This window comes from Syngnathus acus, chromosome 6 (assembly GCF_901709675.1).
Source record: "Syngnathus acus chromosome 6, fSynAcu1.2, whole genome shotgun sequence".
Classification (NCBI taxonomy): domain Eukaryota; kingdom Metazoa; phylum Chordata; class Actinopteri; order Syngnathiformes; family Syngnathidae; genus Syngnathus; species Syngnathus acus.
The window spans coordinates 13,405,461-13,421,289 of NC_051092.1; the positions used below are offsets into that span (position 1 = coordinate 13,405,461).

The 15,829-nt window shown below is 46.0% G+C and overlaps 47 non-coding genes across 47 annotated transcripts; all 47 read right to left on the minus strand.

Annotated features, from left to right (window-relative positions):
• Positions 1-324: 324 nt before the first annotated feature.
• On the minus strand, positions 325-396 carry trnad-guc. Its single transcript has one exon. It is a non-coding gene; the product is annotated as a tRNA-Asp (tRNA).
• A 263-nt stretch (positions 397-659) lies between these two features.
• On the minus strand, positions 660-731 carry trnad-guc. Its single transcript has one exon. It is a non-coding gene; the product is annotated as a tRNA-Asp (tRNA).
• A 424-nt stretch (positions 732-1,155) lies between these two features.
• Positions 1,156-1,227, minus strand: trnad-guc. The gene has a single exon. It is a non-coding gene; the product is annotated as a tRNA-Asp (tRNA).
• A 97-nt stretch (positions 1,228-1,324) lies between these two features.
• Positions 1,325-1,396, minus strand: trnad-guc. The gene has a single exon. It is a non-coding gene; the product is annotated as a tRNA-Asp (tRNA).
• Positions 1,397-1,493: 97 nt separating this feature from the next.
• On the minus strand, positions 1,494-1,565 carry trnad-guc. The gene has a single exon. It is a non-coding gene; the product is annotated as a tRNA-Asp (tRNA).
• A 266-nt stretch (positions 1,566-1,831) lies between these two features.
• On the minus strand, positions 1,832-1,903 carry trnad-guc. Its single transcript has one exon. It is a non-coding gene; the product is annotated as a tRNA-Asp (tRNA).
• A 97-nt stretch (positions 1,904-2,000) lies between these two features.
• trnad-guc lies at positions 2,001-2,072 on the minus strand. Its single transcript has one exon. It is a non-coding gene; the product is annotated as a tRNA-Asp (tRNA).
• Positions 2,073-2,333: 261 nt separating this feature from the next.
• trnad-guc lies at positions 2,334-2,405 on the minus strand. Its single transcript has one exon. It is a non-coding gene; the product is annotated as a tRNA-Asp (tRNA).
• A 95-nt stretch (positions 2,406-2,500) lies between these two features.
• On the minus strand, positions 2,501-2,572 carry trnad-guc. The gene has a single exon. It is a non-coding gene; the product is annotated as a tRNA-Asp (tRNA).
• Positions 2,573-2,666: 94 nt separating this feature from the next.
• trnad-guc lies at positions 2,667-2,738 on the minus strand. Its single transcript has one exon. It is a non-coding gene; the product is annotated as a tRNA-Asp (tRNA).
• A 266-nt stretch (positions 2,739-3,004) lies between these two features.
• On the minus strand, positions 3,005-3,076 carry trnad-guc. Its single transcript has one exon. It is a non-coding gene; the product is annotated as a tRNA-Asp (tRNA).
• Positions 3,077-3,340: 264 nt separating this feature from the next.
• Positions 3,341-3,412, minus strand: trnad-guc. Its single transcript has one exon. It is a non-coding gene; the product is annotated as a tRNA-Asp (tRNA).
• Positions 3,413-3,843: 431 nt separating this feature from the next.
• On the minus strand, positions 3,844-3,915 carry trnad-guc. The gene has a single exon. It is a non-coding gene; the product is annotated as a tRNA-Asp (tRNA).
• A 766-nt stretch (positions 3,916-4,681) lies between these two features.
• trnad-guc lies at positions 4,682-4,753 on the minus strand. Its single transcript has one exon. It is a non-coding gene; the product is annotated as a tRNA-Asp (tRNA).
• A 266-nt stretch (positions 4,754-5,019) lies between these two features.
• trnad-guc lies at positions 5,020-5,091 on the minus strand. The gene has a single exon. It is a non-coding gene; the product is annotated as a tRNA-Asp (tRNA).
• Positions 5,092-5,186: 95 nt separating this feature from the next.
• On the minus strand, positions 5,187-5,258 carry trnad-guc. The gene has a single exon. It is a non-coding gene; the product is annotated as a tRNA-Asp (tRNA).
• A 94-nt stretch (positions 5,259-5,352) lies between these two features.
• trnad-guc lies at positions 5,353-5,424 on the minus strand. Its single transcript has one exon. It is a non-coding gene; the product is annotated as a tRNA-Asp (tRNA).
• A 764-nt stretch (positions 5,425-6,188) lies between these two features.
• trnad-guc lies at positions 6,189-6,260 on the minus strand. Its single transcript has one exon. It is a non-coding gene; the product is annotated as a tRNA-Asp (tRNA).
• Positions 6,261-6,357: 97 nt separating this feature from the next.
• Positions 6,358-6,429, minus strand: trnad-guc. Its single transcript has one exon. It is a non-coding gene; the product is annotated as a tRNA-Asp (tRNA).
• A 95-nt stretch (positions 6,430-6,524) lies between these two features.
• Positions 6,525-6,596, minus strand: trnad-guc. Its single transcript has one exon. It is a non-coding gene; the product is annotated as a tRNA-Asp (tRNA).
• A 94-nt stretch (positions 6,597-6,690) lies between these two features.
• On the minus strand, positions 6,691-6,762 carry trnad-guc. Its single transcript has one exon. It is a non-coding gene; the product is annotated as a tRNA-Asp (tRNA).
• A 97-nt stretch (positions 6,763-6,859) lies between these two features.
• trnad-guc lies at positions 6,860-6,931 on the minus strand. Its single transcript has one exon. It is a non-coding gene; the product is annotated as a tRNA-Asp (tRNA).
• Positions 6,932-7,026: 95 nt separating this feature from the next.
• trnad-guc lies at positions 7,027-7,098 on the minus strand. The gene has a single exon. It is a non-coding gene; the product is annotated as a tRNA-Asp (tRNA).
• A 94-nt stretch (positions 7,099-7,192) lies between these two features.
• Positions 7,193-7,264, minus strand: trnad-guc. Its single transcript has one exon. It is a non-coding gene; the product is annotated as a tRNA-Asp (tRNA).
• Positions 7,265-7,523: 259 nt separating this feature from the next.
• Positions 7,524-7,595, minus strand: trnad-guc. Its single transcript has one exon. It is a non-coding gene; the product is annotated as a tRNA-Asp (tRNA).
• Positions 7,596-7,861: 266 nt separating this feature from the next.
• trnad-guc lies at positions 7,862-7,933 on the minus strand. The gene has a single exon. It is a non-coding gene; the product is annotated as a tRNA-Asp (tRNA).
• Positions 7,934-8,028: 95 nt separating this feature from the next.
• trnad-guc lies at positions 8,029-8,100 on the minus strand. The gene has a single exon. It is a non-coding gene; the product is annotated as a tRNA-Asp (tRNA).
• Positions 8,101-8,364: 264 nt separating this feature from the next.
• trnad-guc lies at positions 8,365-8,436 on the minus strand. Its single transcript has one exon. It is a non-coding gene; the product is annotated as a tRNA-Asp (tRNA).
• Positions 8,437-8,530: 94 nt separating this feature from the next.
• On the minus strand, positions 8,531-8,602 carry trnad-guc. The gene has a single exon. It is a non-coding gene; the product is annotated as a tRNA-Asp (tRNA).
• A 598-nt stretch (positions 8,603-9,200) lies between these two features.
• Positions 9,201-9,272, minus strand: trnad-guc. Its single transcript has one exon. It is a non-coding gene; the product is annotated as a tRNA-Asp (tRNA).
• A 94-nt stretch (positions 9,273-9,366) lies between these two features.
• trnad-guc lies at positions 9,367-9,438 on the minus strand. The gene has a single exon. It is a non-coding gene; the product is annotated as a tRNA-Asp (tRNA).
• Positions 9,439-9,535: 97 nt separating this feature from the next.
• Positions 9,536-9,607, minus strand: trnad-guc. The gene has a single exon. It is a non-coding gene; the product is annotated as a tRNA-Asp (tRNA).
• Positions 9,608-9,704: 97 nt separating this feature from the next.
• Positions 9,705-9,776, minus strand: trnad-guc. The gene has a single exon. It is a non-coding gene; the product is annotated as a tRNA-Asp (tRNA).
• Positions 9,777-10,042: 266 nt separating this feature from the next.
• trnad-guc lies at positions 10,043-10,114 on the minus strand. Its single transcript has one exon. It is a non-coding gene; the product is annotated as a tRNA-Asp (tRNA).
• A 97-nt stretch (positions 10,115-10,211) lies between these two features.
• trnad-guc lies at positions 10,212-10,283 on the minus strand. Its single transcript has one exon. It is a non-coding gene; the product is annotated as a tRNA-Asp (tRNA).
• Positions 10,284-10,380: 97 nt separating this feature from the next.
• On the minus strand, positions 10,381-10,452 carry trnad-guc. The gene has a single exon. It is a non-coding gene; the product is annotated as a tRNA-Asp (tRNA).
• Positions 10,453-10,547: 95 nt separating this feature from the next.
• On the minus strand, positions 10,548-10,619 carry trnad-guc. Its single transcript has one exon. It is a non-coding gene; the product is annotated as a tRNA-Asp (tRNA).
• A 96-nt stretch (positions 10,620-10,715) lies between these two features.
• On the minus strand, positions 10,716-10,787 carry trnad-guc. The gene has a single exon. It is a non-coding gene; the product is annotated as a tRNA-Asp (tRNA).
• Positions 10,788-10,881: 94 nt separating this feature from the next.
• Positions 10,882-10,953, minus strand: trnad-guc. Its single transcript has one exon. It is a non-coding gene; the product is annotated as a tRNA-Asp (tRNA).
• A 97-nt stretch (positions 10,954-11,050) lies between these two features.
• On the minus strand, positions 11,051-11,122 carry trnad-guc. Its single transcript has one exon. It is a non-coding gene; the product is annotated as a tRNA-Asp (tRNA).
• Positions 11,123-11,219: 97 nt separating this feature from the next.
• Positions 11,220-11,291, minus strand: trnad-guc. Its single transcript has one exon. It is a non-coding gene; the product is annotated as a tRNA-Asp (tRNA).
• Positions 11,292-11,557: 266 nt separating this feature from the next.
• Positions 11,558-11,629, minus strand: trnad-guc. Its single transcript has one exon. It is a non-coding gene; the product is annotated as a tRNA-Asp (tRNA).
• A 97-nt stretch (positions 11,630-11,726) lies between these two features.
• trnad-guc lies at positions 11,727-11,798 on the minus strand. The gene has a single exon. It is a non-coding gene; the product is annotated as a tRNA-Asp (tRNA).
• Positions 11,799-11,895: 97 nt separating this feature from the next.
• On the minus strand, positions 11,896-11,967 carry trnad-guc. Its single transcript has one exon. It is a non-coding gene; the product is annotated as a tRNA-Asp (tRNA).
• Positions 11,968-15,140: 3,173 nt separating this feature from the next.
• Positions 15,141-15,212, minus strand: trnad-guc. The gene has a single exon. It is a non-coding gene; the product is annotated as a tRNA-Asp (tRNA).
• A 94-nt stretch (positions 15,213-15,306) lies between these two features.
• On the minus strand, positions 15,307-15,378 carry trnad-guc. Its single transcript has one exon. It is a non-coding gene; the product is annotated as a tRNA-Asp (tRNA).
• Positions 15,379-15,640: 262 nt separating this feature from the next.
• On the minus strand, positions 15,641-15,712 carry trnad-guc. The gene has a single exon. It is a non-coding gene; the product is annotated as a tRNA-Asp (tRNA).
• Positions 15,713-15,829: the final 117 nt, after the last annotated feature.

Sequence of the window (15,829 nt, forward strand, 5' to 3'; positions counted from 1 at the left end):
TATTCTGTTGTATAAATGTGACTTGTATTTGTTGCTGTTAAACTGAAAATTTTGCATCGAAGCCACATGTCATTATTGGGCGATCACACTCATGAAAAATCAGTATTGAAACCTTGGTCGGAACCTACCAGAGCTCTAAAACACTGGTTAGTGTTGAAGCGATTTGGAAAAAGTGTGGGGATAAAAGAATTAACTCCCCATGACAGGCGGAAATACTGTCCACTATACTAACGAGGACGCTGTTGGTGGGAATGTCATAATGATATCACATCTATAAAACACCTGTTGGAAACCTTGTAGAATGGGTGGGGATAAAAAGCGAGACTCCCCGTCGGGGAATCGAACCCCGGTCTTCCGCGTGACAGGCGGAGATACTGTCCACTATACTAACGAGGAAGGTACTGAGGTATTAGTGGCAAAAATATTACAGCTCTGAAACACTGGTTAGTGGAAGTGATTTCTTTTAAGAAAGGGTGGGGATAAAAAAATGACACTTGCCGTCGGGGAATCGAACCCCGGTCTTCCGCGTGACAAGCGGAGATACTGTCCACTATACTAACGAGGAAGGTACTGAGGGTTTTAGTAGTAAAAATATTACAGCTCTAAAACACTGGTTAGTGGATGATTTTTTAAGAAAGGGCGGGGATAAAAGAAGGATACTCCCCGTCGGGGAATCGAACCCCGGTCTTCCGCGTGACAGGCGGAGATACTGTCCACTATACTAACGAGGAAGGTACTGATGTTTTGGTGGTAAAAATATTACAGCTCTAAAACACTGGTTAGTGGCTTTAGTAAGAAAGGGTGGGGATAAAAGAAGGATACTCCCCGTCGGGGAATGGAACCCCGGTCTTCCGCGTGACAGGCGAAGATACTGTCCACTATACTAACGAGGAAGGTACTGAGGTATTAGTGGCAAAAATATTACAGCTCTGAAACACTGGTTAGTGGAAGTGATTTCTTTTAAGAAAGGGTGGGGATAAAAAAAGGACACTCCCCGTCGGGGAATCGAACCCCGGTCTTCCGCGTGACAGACATCGATACTGTCCACTATACTAACGAGGAAGGTACTGAGGTATTAGTGGTAAACATATTACAGCTCTAAAACACTGGTTAGTGGATGATTTTTTAAGAAAGGGTGGGGATAAAAGAAGGATACTCCCCGTCAGGGAATCGAACCCCGGTCTTCCGCGTGACAGGCGGAGATACTGTCCACTATACTAACGAGGAAGGTACTGATGTTTTGGTGGCAAAAATATTACAGCTCTGAAACACTGGTTAGTGGAAGTGATTTCTTTTAAGAAAGGGTGGGGATAAAAAAAGGGCACTCCCCGTCGGGGAATCGAACCCCGGTCTTCCGCGTGACAGGCGGAGATACTGTCCACTATACTAACGAGGAAGGTACTGAGGTATTAGTGGCAAAAATATTACAGCTCTGAAACACTGGTTAGTGGAAGTAATTTCTTTTAAGAAAGGGTGGGGATAAAAAAAGGACACTCCCCGTCGGGGAATCGAACCCCGGTCTTCCGCGTGACAGGCGGAGATACTGTCCACTATACTAACGAGGAAGGTACTGAGGACTTAGTTGCAAAAATATTACAGCTCTGAAACACTGGTTAGTGGAAGTGATTTCTTTTAAGAAAGGGTGGGGATAAAAAGAGGACACTCCCCGTCAGGGAATCGAACCCCAGTCTTCTGCGTGACAGGCGGAGATACTGTCCACTATACTAACGAGGAAGGTACTGAGGTATTAATGGCAAAAATATTACAGCTCTGAAACACTGGTTAGTGGAAGTGATTTCTTTTAAGAAAGGGTGGGGATAAAAAAAGGACACTCCCCGTCGGGGAATCGAACCCCGGTCTTCCGCGTGACAGGCGGAGATACTGTCCACTATACTAACGAGGAAGGTACTAAGAGATTAGTGGCAAAAATATTACAGCGCTGAAACACTGGTTAGTGGAAGTAATTTCTTTTAAGAAAGGGTGGGGATAAAAAAAGGACACTCCCCGTCGGGGAATCGAACCCCGGTCTTCCGCGTGACAGGCGGAGATACTGTCCACTATACTAACGAGGAAGGTACTGAGATATTAGTGGCAAAAATATTACAGCTCTGAAACACTGGTTAGTAGAAGTGTTTTTTTTAAGAAAGGGTGGGGATAAAAGGAGGACACTCCCCGTCGGGGAATCGAACCCGGTCTTCCACGTGACAGGGGGAGATACTGTCCACTATACTAACGAGGAAGGTACTGAGGTATTAGTGGCAAAAATATTACAGCTCTGAAACACTGGTTAGTGGAAGTGTTTTTTTAAGAAAGGGTGGAGATAAAAAGCGAGACTCCCCGTCGGGGAATCGAACCCCGGTCTTCCGCGTGACAGGCGGAGATACTGTCCACTATACTAACGAGGAAGGTACTGAGGTATTAGTGGCAAAAATATTACAGCTCTGAAACACTGGTTAGTGGAAGTGTTTTTTTAAGAAAGGGTGGGGATAAAAAAAGGACACTCCCCGTCGGGGAATCGAACCCCGGTCTTCCGCATGACAGGCGGAGATACTGTCCACTATACTAACGAGGAAGGTACTACGGTATTAATGGCAAAAATATTACAGCTCTGAAACACTGGTTAGTGGAAGTGTTTTTTTAAGAAAGGGTGGGGATAAAAAGCGAGACTCCCCGTCGGGGAATCGAACCCCGGTCTTCCGCGTGACAGGCGGAGATACTGTCCACTATACTAACGAGGAAGGTACTGAGGTATTAGTGGCAAAAATATTACAGCTCTGAAACACTGGTTAGTGGAAGTGTTTTTTTAAGAAAGGGTGGGGATAAAAAAAGGACACTCCCCGTCGGGGAATCGAACCCCGGTCTTCCGCATGACAGGTAGAGATACTGTCCACTATACTAACGAGGAAGGTACTACGGTATTAATGGCAAAAATATTACAGCTCTGAAACACTGGTTAGTGGAAGTTATTTCTTTTAAGAAAGGGTGGGGATAAAAAAAAAGGACACTCCCCGTCAGGGAATCGAACCCCGGTCTTCCGCGTGACAGGCGGAGATACTGTCCACTATACTAACGAGGAAGGTACTGAGGCATTAGTGGCAAAAATATTACAGCTCTGAAACACTGGTTAGTGGAAGTGATTTCTTTTAAGAAAGGGTGGGGATAAAAATAGGACACTCCCCGTCGGGGAATCGAACACCGGTCTTCCGCGTGACAGGCGGCGATACTGTCCACTATACTAACGAGGAAGGTACTGAGGTATTAGTGGCAAAAATATTACAGCTCTGAAACACTGGTTAGTGGAAGTGTTTTTTTAAGAAAGGGTGGGGATAAAAAAAGGACACTCCCCGTCGGGGAATCGAACCCCGGTCTTCCGCGTGACAGGCGGAGATACTGTCCACTATACTAACGAGGAAGGTACTGAGGTATTAGTGGCAAAAATATTACAGCTCTGAAACACTGGTTAGTGGAAGTGTTTTTTTAAGAAAGGGTGGGGATAAAAAATGGACACGCACCGTCGGGGAATCGAACCCCGGTCTTCCGCGTGACAGGCGGAGATACTGTCCACTATACTAACAAGGAAGGTACTACAGTATTAGAGGCAAAATGATTACAGCTCTGAAACACTGGTTAGTGGAAGTTATTTCTTTTAAGAAAGGGTGGGGATAAAAAAAGGACACTCCCCGTCGGGGAATCAAACCCCGGTCTTCCGCGTGACAGGCGGAGATACTGTCCACTATACTAACGAGGAAGGTGCTGAGGTATTAGTGGCAAAAATATTACAGCTCTGAAACACTGGTTAGTGGAAGTGTTTTTTTAAGAAAGGGTGGGGATAAAAAAAGGACACTCCCCGTCGGGGAATCGAACCCCGGTCTTCCGCGTGACAGGCGGAGATACTGTCCACTATACTAACGAGGAAGGTACTGAGGTATTAGTGACAAAAATATTACAGCTCTGAAACACTGGTTAGTGGAAGTTTTTTTTTTTTAAGAAAGGGTGGGGATAAAAAAAGGACACTCCCCGTCGGGGAATCAAACCCCGGTCTTCCGCGTGACAGGCGGAGATACTGTCCACTATACTAACGAGGAAGGTACTACGGTATTAATGGCAAAAATATTACAGCTCTGAAACACTGGTTAGTGGAAGTTATTTCTTTTAAGAAAGGGTGGGGATAAAAAAAAGGACACTCCCCGTCAGGGAATCGAACCCCGGTCTTCCACGTGACAAGCGGAGATACTGTCCACTATACTAACGAGGAAGGTACTGAGGTATTAGTGGCAAAAATATTACAGCTCTGAAACACTGGTTAGTGGAAGTGTTTTTTAAGAAAGGGTGGGGATAAAAACAGGACACTCCCCGTCGGGGAATCGAACCACGGTCTTCCGCGTGACAGGCGGAGATACTGTCCACTATACTAACGAGGAAGATACTGAGGTAGTAGTGGCCAAAATATTACAGCTCTGATACACTGGTTAGTGGAAGTTTTTTTAAGAAAGGGTGGGGATAAAAAAAGGACACTCCCCGTCGGGGAATCGAACACCGGTCTTCCACGTGACAGGCGGAGATACTGTCCGCTATACTAACGAGGAAGGTACTGAGGTATTAGTTGCAAAATTATTACAGCTCTGAAACACTGGTTAGTGGAAGTGTTTTTTTAAGAAAGGGTGGGGATAAAAAAAGGACACTCCCCGTCGGGGAATCGAACCCCGGTCTTCCGCGTGACAGGCGGAGATACTGCCCACTATACTAACGAGGAAGGTACTACGATATTAATGGCAAAGATATTACAGCGCTGAAACACTGGTTAGTGGAAGTTAATTCTTTTAAGAAAGGGTGGGGATAAAGAAAGGACACTCCCCGTCAGGGAATCGAACCCCGGTCTTCCACGTGACAGGCGGAGATACTGTCCACTATACTAACGAGGAAGGTACTGAGGTATTCGTGGCAAAAATATTACAGCTCTGAAACACTGGTTAGTGGAAGTGATTTCTTTTAAGAAAGGGTGGGGATGAAAAAGGGACACTCCCCGTCGGGGAATCGAACCCCGGTCTTCCGCGTGACAGGCGGAGATACTGTCCACTATACTAACGAGGAAGGTACTGCGGTACTAGTGGCAAAAATATTACAGTTCTGAAACACTGGTTAGTGGAAGTGTTTTTTTAAGAAAGGGTGGGGATAAAAAATGGACACTCCCCGTCGGGGAATCGAACCCCGGTCTTCCGCGTGACAGGCGGAGATACTGTCCACTATACTAACGAGGAAGGTACTGAGGTATTAGTGGCAAAAATATTACAGCTCTGAAACACTGGTTAGTGGAAGAGTTTTTTAAGAAAGGGTGGGGATAAAAAATGGACTCTCCCCGTCGGGGAATCGAACCCCGGTCTTCCGCGTGACAGGCGGAGATACTGTCCACTATACTAACGAGGAAGGTACTACGGTATTAGTGGCAAAAATATTACAGCTCTGAAACACTGGTTAGTGGAAGTTATTTCTTTTAAGAAAGGGTGGGGATAAAAAAAGGACACTCCCCGTCGGGGAATCAAACCCCGGTCTTCCGCGTGACAGGCGGAGATACTGTCCACTATACTAACGAGGAAGGTACTACGGTATTAATGGCAAAAATATTACAGCTCTGAAACACTGGTTAGTGGAAGTTATTTCTTTTAAGAAAGGGTGGGGATAAAAAAAAGGACACTCCCCGTCAGGGAATCGAACCCCGGTCTTCCACGTGACAAGCGGAGATACTGTCCACTATACTAACGAGGAAGGTACTGAGGTATTAGTGGCAAAAATATTACAGCTCTGAAACACTGGTTAGTGGAAGTGTTTTTTAAGAAAGGGTGGGGATAAAAAAAGGACACTCCCCGTCGGGGAATCGAACCACGGTTTTCCGCGTGACAGGCGGAGATACTGTCCACTATACTAACGAGGAAGGTACTGAGGTGTTACTGGCCAAAATATTACAGCTCTGATACACTGGTTAGTGGAAGTTTTTTTAAGAAAGGGTGGGGATAAAAAGAGGACACTCCCCGTCGGGGAATCGAACACCGGTCTTCCGCGTGACAGGCGGAGATACTGTCCGCTATACTAACGAGGAAGGTACTGAGGTATTAGTTGCAAAAATATTACAGCTCTGAAACACTGGTTAGTGGAAGTGATTTTTAAGAAAGGGTGGGGATAAAAAAAGGACACTCCTCGTCGGGGAATCGAACCCCGGTCTTCCGCGTGACAGGCGGAGATACTGCCCACTATACTAACGAGGAAGGTACTGAGGTATTCGTGGCAAAAATATTACAGCTCTGAAACACTGGTTAGTGGAAGTGATTTCTTTTAAGAAAGGGTGGGGATGAAAAAGGGACACTCCCCGTCGGGGAATCGAACCCCGGTCTTCCGCGTGACAGGCGGAGATACTGTCCACTATACTAACGAGGAAGGTACTGAGGTACTAGTGGCAAAAATATTACAGTTCTGAAACACTGGTTAGTGGAAGTGTTTTTTTAAGAAAGGGTGGGGATAAAAAATGGACACTCCCCGTCGGGGAATCGAACCCCGGTCTTCCGCGTGACAGGCGGAGATACTGTCCGCTATACTAACGAGGAAGGTACTGAGGTATTAGTTGCAAAAATATTACAGCTCTGAAACACTGGTTAGTGGAAGTGATTTTTAAGAAAGGGTGGGGATAAAAAAAGGACACTCCTCGTCGGGGAATCGAACCCCGGTCTTCCGCGTGACAGGCGGAGATACTGCCCACTATACTAACGAGGAAGGTACTGAGGTATTCGTGGCAAAAATATTACAGCTCTGAAACACTGGTTAGTGGAAGTGATTTCTTTTAAGAAAGGGTGGGGATGAAAAAGGGACACTCCCCGTCGGGGAATCGAACCCCGGTCTTCCGCGTGACAGGCGGAGATACTGTCCACTATACTAACGAGGAAGGTACTGAGGTACTAGTGGCAAAAATATTACAGTTCTGAAACACTGGTTAGTGGAAGTGTTTTTTTAAGAAAGGGTGGGGATAAAAAATGGACACTCCCCGTCGGGGAATCGAACCCCGGTCTTCCGCGTGACAGGCGGAGATACTGTCCACTATACTAACGAGGAAGGTACTGAGGTATTAGTGGCAAAAATATTACAGCTCTGAAACACTGGTTAGTGGAAGAGTTTTTTAAGAAAGGGTGGGGATAAAAAATGGACTCTCCCCGTCGGGGAATCGAACCCCGGTCTTCCGCGTGACAGGCGGAGATACTGTCCACTATACTAACGAGGAAGGTACTGAGGTGTTACTGGCCAAAATATTACAGCTCTGATACACTGGTTAGTGGAAGTTTTTTTAAGAAAGGGTGGGGATAAAAAAAGGACACTCCCCGTCGGGGAATCGAACACCGGTCTTCCGCGTGACAGGCGGAGATACTGTCCGCTATACTAACGAGGAAGGTACTAAGGTATTAGTTGCAAAAATATTACAGCTCTGAAACACTGGTTAGTGGAAGTGATTTTTAAGAAAGGGTGGGGATAAAAAAAGGACACTCCTCGTCGGGGAATCGAACCCCGGTCTTCCGCGTGACAGGCGGAGATACTGCCCACTATACTAACGAGGAAGGTACTACGATATTAATGGCAAAGATATTACAGCGCTGAAACACTGGTTAGTGGAAGTTAATTCTTTTAAGAAAGGGTGGGGATAAAGAAAGGACACTCCCCGTCAGGGAATCGAACCCTGGTCTTCCACGTGACAGGCGGAGATACTGTCCACTATACTAACGAGGAAGGTACTGAGGTATTAGTGGCAAAAATATTACAGCTCTGAAACACTGGTTAGTGGAAGTGATTTCTTTTAAGAAAGGGTGGGGATAAAAAAGGGACACTCCCCGTCAGGGAATCGAACCCCGGTCTTCCGCGTGACAGGCGGAGATACTGTCCACTATACTAACGAGGAAGGTACTGAGGTACTAGTGGCAAAAATATTACAGCTCTGAAACACTGGTTAGTGGAAGTGTTTTTTTAAGAAAGGGTGGGGATAAAAAATGGACACTCCCCGTCGGGGAATCGAACCCCGGTCTTCCGCGTGACAGGCGGAGATACTGTCCACTATACTAACGAGGAAGGTACTGAGGTATTAGTGGCAAAAATATTACAGCTCTGAAACACTGGTTAGTGGAAGAGTTTTTTTAAGAAAGGGTGGGGATCAAAAATGGACACTCCCCGTCGGGGAATTGAATCCCGGTCTTCCGCGTGACAGGCGGAGATACTGTCCACTATACTAACGAGGAAGGTACTGATGTATTAGTGGCAAAAATATTACAGCTCTGAAACACTGGTTAGTGGAAGTTATTTCTTTTAAGAAAGGGTGGGGATAAAAAAAGGACACTCCCCGTCGGGGAATCGAACCCCGGCCTTCCGCGTGACAGGCGGAGATACTGTCCACTATACTAACAAGGAAGGTGCTGAGGTATTAGTGGCAAAAATATTACAGCTCTGAAACACTGGTTAGTGGAAGTGTTTTTTAAGAAAGTGTGGGGATAAAAAAAGGACACTCCCCGTCGGGGAATCGAACCCCGGTCTTCCGCGTGACAGGCGGAGATACTGTCCACTATACTAACGAGGAAGGTACTACGGTATTAATGGCAAAAATATTACAGCTCTGAAACACTGTTTAGTGGAAGTGTTTTTTTAAGAAAGGGTGGGGATAAAAAAAGGACACCCCGTCGGGGAATCGAACCCCGGTCTTCCGCGTGACAGGCGGAGATACTGTCCACTATACTAACGAGGAAGATACTACAGTATTAATGGCAAAAATATTACAGCTCTGAAACTGGTTAGTGGAAGTTATTTCTTTTATGAAAGGGTGGGGATAAAAAAAAGGACACTCCCCGTCGGGGAATCAAACCCCAGTCTTCCGCGTGACAGGCGGAGATACTGTCCACTATACTAACGAGGAAGGTACTACGGTATTAATGGCAAAAATATTACAGCTCTGAAACACTGGTTAGTGGAAGTTATTTCTTTTAAGAAAGGGTGGGGATAAAAAAAAGGACACTCCCCGTCAGGGAATCGAACCACGGTCTTCCGCGTGACAGGCGGAGATACTGTCCACTATACTAACGAGGAAGGTACTGAGGTATTAGTGGCAAAAATATTACAGCTCTGAAACACTGGTTAGTGGAAGTGTTTTTTTAAGAAAGGGAGGGGATAAAAAAAGGACACTCCCCGTCGGGGAATCGAACCCCGGTCTTCCGCGTGACAGGCGGAGATACTGTCCACTATACTAACAAGGAAGGTACTGAGGTATTAGTGGCAGAAATATTACAGCTCTGAAACACTGGTTAGTGGAAGTGTTTTTTAAGAAAGGGTTGGGATAAAAAATGGACACTCCCCGTCGGGGAATCGAACCCCGGTCTTCCGCGTGACAGGCGGAGATACTGTCCACTATACTAACGAGGAAGGTACTACAGTATTCGAGGCAAAAAGATTACAGCTCTGAAACACTGGTTAGTGGAAGTTATTTCTTTTAAGAAAGGGTGGGGATAAAAAAAGGACACTCCCCGTCGGGGAATCGAACCCCGGTCTTCCGCGTGACAGGCGGAGATACTGTCCACTATACTAACAAGGAAGGTACTGAGGTATTAGTGGCAAAAATATTACAGCTCTGAAACACTGGTTAGTGGAAGTGATTTCTTTTAAGAAAGGGTGGGGATAAAAAAAGGACACTCCCCGTCGGGGAATCGAACCCCGGTCTTCCGCGTGACAGGCGGAGATAATGCCCACTATACTAACGAGGAAGGTACTATGGTATTAATGGCAAAAATATTACAGCTCTAAAACACTGGTTAGTGGAAGTTAATTCTTTTAAGAAAGGGTGGGGATAAAGAAAGGACACTCCCCGTCAGGGAATCAAACCCCGGTCTTCCGCGTGACAGGCGGAGATACTGTCCACTATACTAACGAGGAAGGTACTGAGGTATTAGTGGCAAAAATATTACAGCTCTGAAACACTGGTTAGTGGAAGTGATTTCTTTTAAGAAAGGGTGGGGATAAAAAAGGGACACTCCCCGTCGGGGAATCGAACCCCGGTCTTCCGCGTGACAGGCGGAGATACTGCCCACTATACTAACGAGGAAGGTACTACGGTATTAATGACAAATATACTACAGCTCTGAAACACTGGTTAGTGGAAGTTATTTCTTTTAAGAAAGGGTGGGGATAAAGAAAGGACACTCCCCGTCAGGGAATCGAACCCCGGTCTTCCGCGTGACAGGCGGAGATACTGTCCACTATACTAACGAGGAAGGTACTGAGCTATTAGTGGCAAAAATATTACAGCTCTGAAACACTGGTTAGTGGAAGTGATTTCTTTTAAGAAAGGGTGGGGATAGAAAAAGGACACTCCCCGTCGGGGAATCGAACCCCGGTCTTCCGCGTGACAGGCGGAGATACTGTCCACTATACTAACGAGGAAGGTACTGAGGTACTAGTGGCAAAAATATTACAGCTCTGAAACACTGGTTAGTGGAAGTGTTTTTTTAAGAAAGGGTGGGGATAAAAAATGGACACTCCCCGTCGGGGAATCGAACCCCGGTCTTCCGCGTGACAGGCGGAGATACTGTCCACTATACTAACGAGGAAGGTACTGAGGTATTAGTGGCAAAAATATTACAGCTCTGAAACACTGGTTAGTGGAAGTGTTTTTTTTAAGAAAGGGAGGGGATAAAAAAAGGACACTCCCCGTCGGGGAATCGAACCCCGGTCTTCCGCGTGACAGGCGGAGATACTGTCCACTATACTAACGAGGAAGGTACTGAGGTATTAGTGGCAGAAATATTACAGCTCTGAAACACTAGTTAGTGGAAGTGTTTTTTAAGAAAGGGTTGGGATAAAAAATGGACACTCCCCGTCGGGGAATCGAACCCCGGTCTTCCGCGTGACAGGCGGAGATACTGTCCACTATACTAACGAGGAAGGTACTACAGTATTCGAGGCAAAAAGATTACAGCTCTGAAACACTGGTTAGTGGAAGTTATTTCTTTTAAGAAAGGGTGGGGATAAAAAAAGGACACTCCCCGTCGGGGAATCGAACCCCGGTCTTCCGCGTGACAGGCGGAGATACTGTCCACTATACTAACAAGGAAGGTACTGAGGTATTAGTGGCAAAAATATTACAGCTCTGAAACACTGGTTAGTGGAAGTGATTTCTTTTAAGAAAGGGTGGGGATAAAAAAAGGACACTCCCCGTCGGGGAATCGAACCCCGGTCTTCCGCGTGACAGGCGGAGATAATGCCCACTATACTAACGAGGAAGGTACTATGGTATTAATGGCAAAAATATTACAGCTCTAAAACACTGGTTAGTGGAAGTTAATTCTTTTAAGAAAGGGTGGGGATAAAGAAAGGACACTCCCCGTCAGGGAATCGAACCCCGGTCTTCCGCATGACAGGCGGAGATACTGTCCACTATACTAACGAGGAAGGTACTGACGTATTAGTGGCAAAAATATTACAGCTCTGAAACACTGGTTAGTGGAAGTGATTTCTTTTAAGAAAGGGTGGGGATAAAAAAGGGACACTCCCCGTCGGGGAATCGAACCCCGGTCTTCCGCATGACAGGCGGAGATACTGCCCACTATACTAACGAGGAAGGTACTACGGTATTAATGTCAAATATACTACAGCTCTGAAACACTGGTTAGTGGAAGTTATTTCTTTTAAGAAAGGGTGGGGATAAAGAAAGGACACTCCCCGTCAGGGAATCGAACCCCGGTCTTCCGCGTGACAGGCGGAGATACTGTCCACTATACTAACGAGGAAGGTACTGAGGTATTAGTGGCAAAAATATTACAGCTCTGAAACACTGGTTAGTGGAAGTGATTTCTTTTAAGAAAGGGTGGGGATAGAAAAAGGACACTCCCCGTCGGGGAATCGAACCCCGGTCTTCCGCGTGACAGGCGGAGATACTGTCCACTATACTAACGAGGAAGGTACTGAGGTACTAGTGGCAAAAATATTACAGCTCTGAAACACTGGTTAGTGGAAGTGTTTTTTTAAGAAAGGGTGGGGATAAAAAATGGACACTCCCCGTCGGGGAATCGAACCCCGGTCTTTCGCGTGACAGGCGGAGATACTGTCCACTATACTAACGAGGAAGGTACTGAGGTACTAGTGGCAAAAAGATTACAGCTCTGAAACACTGGTTAGTGGAAGTGTTTTTTTAAGAAAGGGAGGGGATAAAAAAAGGACACTCCCCGTCGGGGAATCGAACCCCGGTCTTCCGCGTGACAGGCGGAGATACTGTCCACTATACTACCGAGGAAGGTACTACAGTATTAGTGGCAAAAATATTACAGCTCTGAAACACTGGTTAGTGGAAGTTATTTCTTTTAAGAAAGGGTGGGGATAAAAAAAGGACACTCCCCGTCAGGGAATCGAACCCCGGTCTTCCGCGTGACAGGCGGAGATACTGTCCACTATACCAGTGGTCCCCAACCACCGGGCTGCGGACCGGTACCGTTCCGTGGGTCACTTTGTCCTGGGCCGCCAAGCCACACAGAAAAAAAAAAAAAATTGTTTTAATCGACGATCAATTAATTCAGGTCAAGACGCTCGTCCCGGTCACGTGACATGTTTCCCCAGTCGAGCCCGCAAAGCTAGCAAAAATGAGTAAGTATTTATTTTGAAAAATATAAAAAAATTGGCGATTCTCTCCCAATTACATCCGTCGGTTCAGGTCAAGACGCTCGTCTCGGTCACGTGACATGTCACCTCAGTTGAGCCCGCGAAGCAAGCAAAAATGAGCAAGAAACAGAGATGTTTGGAAAGCTTCTTCGGAAAGGGAAAAAAGCCCAATGAGGAGACGGAAGAAGAAGAGGCTACGACTTCTAAGAAAAGGAAAGCTGCATTTAAAAGACTATGACGCGCCAAGCCCACTCTGCATAATATGTGGCGACAGGCTAGCTAACGAGGCAATGAAGCCCTCAAAACTGCTTCGGCACATGGAGACCAAGCATCCTGCATTAAAAGACAAACCTTAACCACTTCGGGTGTCATTGTCTCCGATTACGCCTAGATGGGACCGGCTCGTTTCTGAGAAACGAGCTCAGTGCTCCCACTAATTCAATGTAATGGTGAGTTTTATTTTAATGTCGTTTATACTTGTTTTTATGCCAGTCGTACCATTCTACCCCCCACCATAGACCCCTTCCAGTTTGCGTACCGAGCCAAACGGTCCTCTGAGGATGCCATCTGCTCGGCCCTCCACTCGGCCCTCACCCACCTGGAGAGTAGGGACTCGTATGTGAGATTGCTGTTTGTGGACTTCAGTTCTGCCTTCAACACCATTGTGCCACAACGACTCATCTGCAAACTCGCCAAGCTGGGCCTCAGTACCTACCTCTGCAACTGGCTACTAGACTTCCTCAGTCAGAGACCTCAGGTGGTACGTGTTGGCGACAAGATCTCCGCCAGCATCACGCTGAGCACGGGGGCCCCCCAAGGCTGCGTGCTCAGTCCGCTGCTCTTCACCCTGCTGACGCATGACAGCGCTGCAACCTACAGCACCAACCGCATGGTAAAATTTGCTGACGACACGACTCTGGTGGGTCTCATCACCAAGGGTGACGAGACTCTATACAGGTTGGAGGTTGACCTTCTGGCCACGTGGTGCAAGGACAACAACCTCCTGCTGAACGTCAACAAGACCAAGGAGGTTGTTGTTGACTTCCGGAAGGGTCACGCCCAACACCTGCCGCTGACCATCGACGGTGCTGTGGTGGAGAGAGTGAGCGGCACCAGGTTCCTGGGGGTGCACATCAGTGAGGATCTCTCCTGGTCCACCAACACCGCATCACTGGCGAAGAAGGCCCAGCGCCGCCTGTACTTCCTGCGGAAGCTCAGGCGAGCGTGTGCTCCTCCGGCCGTCATGACTACTTTTTACCGTGGCACCATTGAGAGCGTCCTCTCCAGTTGTATTGCTGTTTGGGGTGGTAGCTGCACTGACTACATGAAGGCCCTCCAGCGCATAGTGAACACGGCTGGTAAGATTATTGGTGCTTCACTCCCCTCCTTGAAGGACATTTACACCTCCCATCTCACCCGCAAGGCGACCACGATTGTGAGTGATGTGAGTCACCCCGCTCACTCTTTGTTCGATCTTCTGCCCTCTGGGAAGAGGTACAGGAGCCTGCGCTCCCGCACCACCAGACTCACCAACAGCTTCATACTCAAGGCTGTTAGGATCCTGAACTCTCTCCCCCCTTCTGCGTAGCGTCCTGTACTTTTGCGCTATATTCTGACTGTCTGCTGTATGCACACTTGCTCCGTTTTGCTCCTCTTATTTATTGTGTTATTTGTTTATTTATTATTTATTCATCGCTCTTATTATTCATTGTTTGTGCCTTCTTGTTTTTATTTTGTGTTGTTTGCTTGTATGTATGTATGTCGTGTACTATGTCTTGTCACCGTGGGATAGTGGAAACGTAATTTCGATTTCTTTGTGTGTCTTGACATGTGGAGAGATTGACAATAAAGCTGACTTTGACTTTGACTTTGAAAATTTTATTTCATCGTATTCATATATTTATTATAAATGTATTATTTATTTATAAACACTACCGTTCAAAAGTTTGGGGTCACAAAATTGTTTGGGTGACCCCAAACTTTTGAACGGTAGTGTATATATTTATTTAGATAATTATTTATAGATTATATATATAATCTTCTGTGTAAAAAATCTTATAATATATATGTATACTTATATTCATAGATTATATATAATCTTATACAAATATAAGATATAATTTATAATATTTAATTCATAATATTTTATTATAATAATATTTACACTACCGTTCAAAAGTTTGGGGTCACCCAAACAATTTTGTGACCCCAAACTTTTGAACGGTAGTGTAAATGTATTATTTATTTATATAAATGTATGATTTAGTTATATAAATCTATTATTTATTTATATAAAGGCCGGTCCGCGAAAATATTTCTGACACGTAACCGGTCCGTGGCGCAAAAAAGGTTGAGGATCACTGCACTATACTAACGAGGAAGGTACTGAGGTATTAGTGGCAAAAATATTACAGCTCTGAAACACTGCTTAGTGGAAGTGATTTCTTTTAAGAAAGGGTGGGGATAAAAAAAGGATACTCCCCGTCGGGGAATCGAACCCCGGTCTTCCGCGTGACAGGCGGAGATACTGTCCACTATACTAACGAGGAAGGTACTGATGTATTAGTGGCAAGAATATTACAGCTCTGAAACACTGGTTAGTGGAAGTTTTTTTTAAGAAAGGGTGGGGATAAAAAAAGGCCACTCCCCGTCGGGGAATCGAACCCCGGTCTTCCGCGTGACAGGCGGAGATACTGTCCACTATACTAACGAGGAAGGTACTGATGTATTAGTGGCAAAAATATTACAGCTCTGAAACACTGGTTAGTGGCAGTTTTTTTTTAAGGAAGGGTGGGGATAAAAAAAGGACACTCCCCGTCGGGGAATCGAACCCCGGTCTTCCGCGTGACAGGCGGAGATCCTGTCCACTATACTAACAAGGAAGGTACTGAGGTATTAGTGGCAAAAATATTACAGCTCTGAAACTGCTTAGTGGAAGTGATTTCTTTTAAGAAAGGGTGGGGATAGAAAAAGGACACTCCCCGTCGGGGAATCGAACCCCGGTCTTCCGCGTGACAGGCGGAGATACTGTCCACTATACTAACGAGGAAGGTACCGTTAGGGAGTGACTATGTTATTTTATTCAATATCATTTTGCAAAACAAAGTGACTGAACGTAGTTATACACTGTGGAAAACTCCAAATAAAATGTGTGGCCTAACTGTAT